This window comes from Vicia villosa, linkage group LG2, assembly GCF_029867415.1.
Source record: "Vicia villosa cultivar HV-30 ecotype Madison, WI linkage group LG2, Vvil1.0, whole genome shotgun sequence".
Classification (NCBI taxonomy): domain Eukaryota; kingdom Viridiplantae; phylum Streptophyta; class Magnoliopsida; order Fabales; family Fabaceae; genus Vicia; species Vicia villosa.
This window is the reverse complement of record NC_081181.1, coordinates 63,763,137-63,773,125: the sequence shown is the minus strand read 5'-3', so window position 1 is coordinate 63,773,125 and position 9,989 is coordinate 63,763,137. Positions and strand designations below refer to the sequence as shown.

General features: G+C 34.9%; 1 long non-coding RNA gene across 1 annotated transcript; it reads right to left on the bottom strand.

Moving 5' to 3' along the window:
- Positions 1-7,246: 7,246 nt before the first annotated feature.
- Positions 7,247-8,922, bottom strand: LOC131646224 (uncharacterized). The gene is made up of 5 exons (XR_009297348.1): positions 8,771-8,922; positions 8,609-8,652; positions 7,988-8,073; positions 7,701-7,877; positions 7,247-7,618 (listed from the first exon to the last, which is right to left on the bottom strand). It is a non-coding gene; the product is annotated as an uncharacterized LOC131646224 (long non-coding RNA).
- Positions 8,923-9,989: the final 1,067 nt, after the last annotated feature.

Below are 9,989 nucleotides of genomic sequence, written 5' to 3'. Positions count from 1 at the left end.
ATCCATATTTGTCTATTTGCTCTGACAAAATTCTATTTGCTCTGATACATTATTTTAGCCTATATGGCTCTGATACATATCATGTGTTCTAATATACATTTTATGTTCTGACTCGTTCATGCTGACTTTTGTCGTTTAGTTTTTGTTCTGTAACATTTCAGGATGTAGAGATGCTCTGATGATGCTCTGGTACATTCAACAATGTTCTGATACAAATCTAGCATGAAGTGATGTTGGTAGAAATTCAAGTTCTGAAGCTATCCGAGGGAAGCAGAAATCAGAAGCTGTGAATGTTCTAAAGATCCAGAAAACTCAAGTTCTGAAGCTGTCCTAAATGGAAGCAGAAATCAGAAGCTGTGAATGTTCTAAAGATCCAGAAAACTCAAGTTCTGAAGCTGTCCTAAATGGAAGAAGAAATCAGAAGCTGTGAATGTTCTGAAGATCAAAGAAATTCAAGTTCTGAAGCTGTCCTAAATGGAAGCAGAAATCAGAAGCTGTGAATGTTCTGAAGATCAAAGAAATTCAAGTTCTGAAGCTGTCCTAGATGGAAGCAGGAATCAGAAGCTGTGAGTGTTCTAAGGATCTAAAGAAATTCTAGTTCTGAAGCTGTCCAATGGAAGCAGAAGTCAGAAGCTATGAATTCTCTAAAGACAGAAGCTTATGTGATCGTCTCTACCGAAATAATCAGGGAAGTCTTTTATTAAAGTTCTTCGAGTATTTATTTCAGGGGGAGATTATTTATCTCAGGGGGAGATTGTTAATCTCAGGGGGAGACATATTCATATGCTTATGCTATAGCTGTGTAATTTGTCTTTTGCCGTCTGCTCTTTCTGATCGCAAATTCATATCATTTATATATGTTTTTGTCATCATCAAAAAGGGGGAGATTGTTAGAACAAGATTTGTTCTGATCAATTATCTTAGTTTTGATGATAACAATAATATGAATTTTGCTTAAGATAATATGGTACTCTAATCCAATGCAATTTCCTTTTCAGGAAATATATAAAGAGTATGCATAATTCAGCGCTCAGAAGCTTTGTCTCAAAGGGTTCAGCATGCAACATCAGAACATGGTCTGGCAAGACATCAGAAGATGGTCAAGGCAGAATCAGAACATGGGTCTATGGAAGCATCAGAAGAACTTAAGGTCAGAAGCAGAAGCACTGAAGTTCTCATGGTATCACGCTCAGAAGCACTTCAAGGTCAGAAGACAAGAAGATGCTATGCACCAAGCTGTTTGACTCTGATGATATTCAAATATAATATTCAAACATCAGATCAGAAGAAAGTACAAGTGGCAGGCTACGCTGACTGACAAAAGGAACGTTGGAAGCTATTAAAGGCAACGTCAGTAGACACAGCGTGAACAAGGCTCGAGGTAGTTGACAAAAGCGTGAAACATTAAATGCAATGTTGTACGGAACACGCAAAGCATTAAATGCATCCAACGGTCATCTTCTCAAACGCCTATAAGTATGAAGTTCTGATGAGAAGCAAGGTTAACAACTCTGAAACAATTCTGAAAGACTTGCTGAAACGCTGTTCAATTCAAAGCTCAGAAACTTCATCTTCATCAAAGCTCACTACATTGCTGTTGTAATATATTAGTGAGATTAAGCTTAAACGTTAAGAGAAATATCACAGTTTGTGATTATAGCTTTTAAGAAGCAATTGTAATACTCTTAGAACTGATTACATTAAGTTGTAAGGAACTAGAGTGATCGTGTGGATCAGAATACTCTAGGAAGTCTTAGAGGTTATCTAAGCAGGTTGTAACTAGAGTGACCGTGTGGATCAGAATACTCTAGAAAGTCTTAGAGGGTATCTAAGCAGTTGTTCCTGGAGTGATCAGTGTGTGATCAGAATACTCTGGAAGACTTAGTTGCTGACTAAGTGGAGAACCATTGTAATCCGTGCGATTAGTGGATTAAATCCTCAGTTGAGGTAAATCATCTCTGCGGGGGTGGACTGGAGTAGTTTAGTTAACAACGAACCAGGATAAAAATAACTGTGCAATTTATTTTTATCTGTCAAGTTTTTAAAGCTACACTTATTCAAACCCCCCCCTTTCTAAGTGTTTTTCTATCCTTCACCAACTTCCTAGCTTTCTGCCAGGCAGTTCGCGGCGCCAACTCCTGGACGCGGTGCGAACTGGAGATTTCCAGAACTCCGAATCGCAGAAAACAGCCTGCGATTTTGCCCTTCCTTCACTAAGTCATTACCAAACCAATCCCATTCCAACCAGATTTCGCATACAGTGAAACAAACACATATTATAACACATTATAATACACTTAAATTATCTAATTAACACCATACATGATCAACACAATCATTACCAATCAATCCTCCCAAAACCTAACATTTCTACAACCTAAGCATAACTCAATTGGTACGATTAACATGATCAATTCTATCGTACTACCTATAACCCCATAATAGAAGATAAACGGAAGAGTCCCCCTTTACCTGAAGGTTGATTCTTCGCTCTTCCTCTTGTCGCACTTCTCCGCTCCTCTTCTCTTTTCACGTTCAGACTCTTTTCCAAAATGCTGTAACCTTCTCTATTCCACAACTCCTTCTATTTTATTAAAAAAATGAAATAAAATTATTTTAATTAGTAATAGGGCCTACCAATGCACCCCCTCTTTATTAACCACAACTCAAGCCCAATTGCTTAATTCCTCATAATCTTCCATAATTCCAAATAATTCCCCATAATTCAATTAAATTAATTAAATTAAATTATGAAAATAACTGGAGTGTTACATAGCCCATCTATGATTTTGGATAGGGTCTCAATTGAAGGGGGAGATGAAACAAAAGTAGTGAGGCAGCCCCTCAATCTTTTGAACTCCGATATGGTGGAAAATAAGATTACGTGTCCATTCGACACTTTTACTTATCGAAGATTATTCTTTGATCCTGGAATAAAAGGCGAAGTCACTAATAAAAATTTCAAGTTAAACAGACATTACCCAAAGCTACTCCATAAGAGTCACACTTTGGAAGAAGAGAATGTAAAAGATCTCTCACTAGAAAAGGCTGCTTATGTGATCACCTATCCTCCTTGACTACTCAGGTGTGTTATTTCCTTTCTCTCCCTCTTACTTTAATAATTATGTCCTTTCATTGAGGACAATGCTTGTTTGAGTGTGCAAGAGGGAATTCTTTGTTTTATTTTCTTTTTTTTCTTGTTTTGTTTTTCAGTTTTAAAAAAATAAAAATAAACATGCATCGTTTTGAAAGTTTTAGGCTATAGACTGATTTGAGTCAAGTTTGCGGAGACTTGGGAAAAATTCACAAGATCGGTATTGTTTTAACACCGTAAGTCTCATGCATATGGAAATTGATTTGAAATTTTTATTATGTTTTAGCCTTAAAATCTCATTCTCTAACAGCTCTTGAGTAGTTTATTTCAGCAGTCGACACCATCTCTCATACACTTTACGCAGGGAAGCCGATGAATATAAGTGAGTGTTCCAAAGAAAAGGAAAAGAAAAAGGGAATGCACCTTCTAAGTTTGGTGACCCTCACCCGATCACTTAACCCGATGGTTGTGGAACCTTGAAAAGAAAAAGTTGAAAATAAGACTCTTTGTTAGTTGGTTCAGCGGTTTCTGGTGCTGAACTTGGTAGGGAGGATTACGGTCTGATCCCCCGCAACTACAACTGAGTAAACAAAGGGTTATGCCACGTAAGTATCAGAACCCCGTGCAGAAAAGGATCAGAGTCACTAACCGGTCTTCTTGCTATAAGTGTGTGGAGATAACGAGCTTAATGTGATTGCGCCTGAATGAAAAAGAGCAAAAAGAATGAGTAAGTTAGGCTATGGTATAATAATATGATTTGAATTGGTTTATGTATTTAGGAGGCGTATGTCTGCATAACTGTGATTAGTGTTCTTATGATGTCCTTAGTGTGCAATATTAGTACCTATCAATGCAAACTTAACCGATGTATTTGTTAGTACCTAGGATGAGTAACTAATGATGTATTTGTGCGTTGTTTGTTTTGTTGCTCAGTTTGCTCGGAGTGCAAAAGTTCAAGTGTGGGGGAATTTGCTCAGTGTATTTTGATACACGATCCTCTATGTTTATACTTTTATATTTCCATGTTTTGTTTTGATTATTTTTATGTTTTAATGTGTTTTTATAATTTATTTTACTTTTACCTTTATTTGTTTTTCGTACTTATTTTTCAACTTTAGCAGTCTGCGTGGAAACGATCATAACTGGTGTTCCGGGAATCCGATTAAGGCGTTCTAATAATCTCTGGAAAGCTAAGAGAAAGAGCTACAACTTTCGTGTTGAAGTCAAAGTCAGATTCGGAGCGCATATGTTCCAGATTTTTATTTTAAGTTGCAGCCTTAGTTTATTTTAATTCTGGGTCATTAGTTTTGGGTCTGGGTTATGTTTGTTTGACCCAGTTGGGTTATGACCCAAATTCTTGTTTCTCTCTAGTACATAGGTTTGGTCGTACAATGGGGAATCACCATACACTATTCACGATCAGAAAAAAACACGTCTGGCTTTAGAGACGTTCATAAGGAACTAATTTTCCAAGAACCAATCTACTGTATTCGAATTCGGCTTTGAGGTCTCTTTATAAATTTCAATTTAATTCGTTTTCCTTTGAATTCTTCCTATAATTTCAATTGATTGCTTCATTTGATTGTTGCTATAGGATTGATTTCTTATATTCGATTGGTTGTATGGTCTTGAATCATAATCGCGGTAACGTAACTTTTGCATTATCGCGTTCGATCAAAATTGCATTTGCTTTATTCGTAATAGTATTAATCCGTTTGCTTAATCTGGAATTCAAGAGAATACATCATATAATAGCTATTATGCTTGTTAATCGTTATTATAGTTGAATAGGAACGAACCGTTTTGGGAGTGAAATTTTGTAGGGATCGATGATAAGTCGGAAGTCGATATAGTAGGTTGGCTCGTTTTAGCTTAATTATTAATCACTTTTTCATAATCACTTATTTTCTTTAAACGAAACTTAATCCCCCCCAATTCGATTTCAGTTAGTAATAACTAAGAATCCTTGAGAGACGATATTCGAGTTAATCTATCGTTGTACTACGGTTTTTGAAAAACAACTCGTTTTGATCCGCGCGCGACCGCGGATCAGAGACGACTTTCTCCATTTGATCCAACACTATGAAGACGTCCGTCTTGGGCTTATAACATTGAGAAGGCCTAATTGAAGAGAAAGACCAAGTAAAAGGAGTGGAGACGTCCGTCTCCCACTCCCCTTTCCACATCATAGTGGAGACCCCCGTCTCCTTAATATTAGGCCACTTGAGAAGCACGTCTCAAGTCCTTTTCAAATAACGTCTCTTTTTCTCGGTCACGTGAACGCGAATTCTATAGAGAAAAAGAGGGGACGTGGAGAATGAAGTAAAGAAAAGGACGTTGCATACCTACACTATAAAAGCAAGGCTAATGGTTCATTAGAAGGGTCCGAATTTCTGCAAGAGAAAAGCTACTATTTTTATTTCTGTTTTCATACTCTCATTTATTATCAGCAAGTTAATCCCCGTTTCCATCTTTTAATTCCAGTTTACTTTTTCTCACTGGAATTTCTACACCGGAAATTGTTGTGAACTTTTAATTGGTCTAACCTTACGTTAGGTCCAAGTTTTATTTCCTTGATTTATTTTCTGCCGAAATTTCATTTATCGAAGAACAATCCAACCGACTTGTGGTGGAGTTTCGAGTACTTGAAGATCTAAAGATTTATTCCAGATTTATATTATTCAGGTTTCTTATTTATCGCATTTATTCCTTGCATGATCTATATTGTATGCCAATTAAATATGCCTAAAATTATAAATGATATCTGTTTATGCATGTTTAACTGTATTAATATGTCTGGCTAAATCATTTAGATATCGGTATGTAAAGTAATTTTACGGAATGGATCCGAAATAAATTGGCCTAAATTTGTTTTACTAAAAATCACTTGTTTCTGGTTGTTGTGTCTAATTTTATTTACTAAAGTTATAAATCAATAGAGCGGAAGTTTGAGATTTTAGAACTGATTAAGGTTAAAATCAACAGAGCGAGAGTTTGAGATCTTTGACCAGATATTAGACACACGACATTAGTTTTAAGGACAACGAGAGCGTATTAAAACTAATTAGGTTTTTTTATTTTCAAAAAGTGTTTTTAAACTCAACACGGGACATCGAGAGCGTACGTTAGGGAATATTAACATAATCTTAGTCAACAGAGCGAGAGTTTGAGACAAGGATTTTTAATTAAATAACATTTGCATGAAATAGGAATTTGATCAATTACGTTGTTTTCAAAAAGCGTTTCTAAATCTGGTGGGATGACGAGAGCGTATGTTATGAGCTAGGATCGTAGTCTTAATCAATAGAGCGAGAGTCTGAGAGGAGGACTTTTAAATGACATAGTTAGTAAAGATTTTTGATTTAATAAGAATCTGGCCAATGGAACTTTAGATCACCTAAGTTAGACGAACTACATATTGATATCCGCTTATTATTATATTACCTATAAACAATCCAAATATTGTTAGCCTTAGCTTTACACAGTAACCTTAGATAACGGTAGATCGATTCATAGTCCATGTGGATTTGATATCTTATAAAACTACACGACACGATTGTGCACTTGCAGTCATTAGATTAATAGACACATAAAGTCGCAATCAAGAAACACCTATTTCTGCCTACCTTTCGAAATAGGCATTTATTGGGGGTAATTTGTTAGCTGAGCATTTCGACAGTTAAATGTTTTAAAAAGGATCTGTGTACTTCGAAGAGGGATGGCTTTATAAGGCCGTTTTAAAGTTTATTTAAAGGAATTTCTCCTAAGTCGAAACAAGACGAAAGTTATAATATCCTCGAAAGCAGAAAATTGAAAAGACTTAGAATACTTCGAGATATTTCTGAGAAATATTTGTTAGCAAAGTCACGTTTCACATTTTAAAGATTTGAGCAGGAACGTCTTGAATTTCAAAATATTAGATTTGATTGGAAAGCCACGTGGAAACATCAGACAATCGAGACGCATGCAAGGAGACAACGTGGCGTTCTATTAGCGTAAGACCGTTAGGGTCGAATTAGTATAAATAAGGATCTTATTGGTAGGATTCAAAGGTGTTCATTTTGTACAAATTATTTGCAAATTACTCAAGTACAAAGCGTAAGAGAAAGAGTTTCGCTGAAAATGTAAGTGTAAACACCATTGTAATTTCAACACTGTTCTTTATTTTATAAACACAAGTCATTTAAATACATTTATAGTTCCAGTTCGAGTCATTTACATTTATAATCAAGTTACTTTCGATTCTTTCTACAATTTACTTCATTACATTGCACTTTATATTGTTTTTTACATCAAGCCATATATTAGAGTATTTCTCTTAGAAGTAACACCCAAAAATATGAATTCAATCATCGTGATATACACACTTAGACAAATGTCCTAGGATCAATCTAATCGATCCTGTAAGTTACCAAAAGTAAAATTAACTATTTGGAAGGCTAGCGGTTGTTTACCAGAAACCACTGTAAACACAGATACAAACATAAGTGCATCCAGTGTTGCACGCATAATCCGTAAAAATCTCTGCACATGGATCACAAAATCAATTAGATTAAGTAAAAAAGAAAATTAATGAAAAATGCAAGGAGCTTTGTCATGAACCAACCTCAGTGGGATCTGCAATCTCATTGTATCCATCCGCCAAGACAATTGATAGGGTGGTCGACACATATATATGTGAAGGGTTAATAACCACAGAGAGACGAGTCCCCAAGAAACTTTGCACCAGCATGTTTGTTCACGAGACTAACAACAAACTCTAAATGTGCATAGCTTTCTCTTTCTATTTTCAAAAAATTAAGTTAAAAGCATTGTTAGAGTTAAAAATTCAGTCAACATCATCACAAATTAATTTTCATTCTTTTATACAACTTAAGGAATATATATGCTTACATTGCCTCCTCTCACGTGAGAAACTAGTATGGACGATATGAGAATCGTTTGGCCCAAATTCACTATATAGTGCTGAAAACCCAACACTATGAATTCACATAGAGTTTCAAAAGAGTTTAACATTAGCATTCACACAAATTAAAGCATTCTCATAGAAACAAGAATGAGAGTAAAGAACGTTTTGAAGAACAAGCCACCCTCTACTATTGAAGAACATGACACCATAATACCTGAGCACAACCTAGGTTCATTTTCTTATCTTCTCCTAGCTTAATCATCTAACACTAATGATTTATACCTCTAACACTATGGGATATTTGAAGAATGAATGGAAATTTTTTTATCAAAGAAATATCAATTTCTTATAGTGTTCAACAGTACTCACAAAAGAAAAATCTTTTACGTAGATTAAGGAAGCAAAATATCATAAAATACTTGTTCAATATATCATAAAATACTTTCGTGAGTTAGCTTATTTCTATTTTGGTCAATAACATGAAAAATTATACATTGAAGATCAAAAGGGAAATTCATATACCACAAGCATCATTTTTAAAGTGCTTGCATTTTAAACTAGTGCATCTAAGTTATTAATTTAAGGTACAGACTTAATAATCTCACCTTATTAATAATCAAGGAAATCATAGTTGTTGCATGGAGCTTCCCTGACAATGAAAAAGAAAAATGTAGTAAAGATTTAGTAAAAATAAAAGCAACACTTATACATATAATAAATAAATAAAATAAATGACAAAAAAAAAAAGGATTGTGTAATAAGCTCACCGGTAAAGCGGTGGTTTGAATGGAACAAGGTTGTCTCAGGTGGTAGGAAAAGAATAAGACAACCACCTCCCTGTCTAGCTCTACGGGGACTGTTTGAATAGAGTTTTTTTCTCTTCTTGAGTCTCATTGCTTTGGATTGAGTTGAATTTGAAGGAATTGATTACTTTATAGCCCTATGTGCATTATTGTTTCTTCTTGGTTTACTATTACAAAGCATATGCGAATTCATCATGTGATTTGTATATGAAAAAGACTTTATAAGAGAATACATTGGCATGGGATTTTTTTTATTTTGTATATGAAAAAGTGATTCACTAAAAAGGGAAAAAGTTGAAAGCCATTATTATCTTGACTGCATGTTGATCATAACTTGTCACATGCTTTCGTTTATACATCACATTATTTGAGTTTTTATTTCACAATATTTAAATGGTCACAACCCCAACAAATAAATACTAGGTATCATTTAAGTATTTTTAAAATATACTAGTACTAATTATTTTCAATTATTTTTCGTTTTTTTTTTTTATGTTTGTGTATAAATATTATTTTAATATAAATGTGTATAATAATTATGTATTAAAATATTAATCTGTCAACTTTGGTAATATCTAAAAACAACTTACATGTAGTAATATAATATTTTTGGTACGTATATTATTATTGTCAAAAATACAATGTTATTTTGAGTATAAATAAATTCTAAAAAGAGACAATTATTATTTGTTAGTTTAATGTTCTTTGTATTGTTATATTATTATGAAAATATTATATACAAACCGAAATAAATAAAAATAGTGTGCTAAATATACAATCCAAAATCAAAAAATGAATAAACCCCACCACTACTGGGTGTGCCTAACCCGCTCACCCTGGGCCCTCCTCTGCCGCCTGTACCCCGCCGCACGGCCCGCATCAATGACGATGATCTCCATCACGGCGACTGCCTCTGGTCCGCCCTGGGCATGGCGTCAACGTACGCAGAATCGATGTGGAAGCCGTGGATGCGGGAGAAGTAAGAGATGATCCAGCTCTGAAACACAAATACGATAATGTATTAAAAATAAATACGAAACATAAATAAATAAATACGAGAATGTGTTAAAATCAAACGTAGCGTAAGCAGAGTGCAGGATCCGACCAGCTGCCTCGTCCTCCAGTTGGAGGCCTCATTCAGCTTCTGGTAGAGATATGCCAGAGTAGCTGCCCCCCAGTTCCA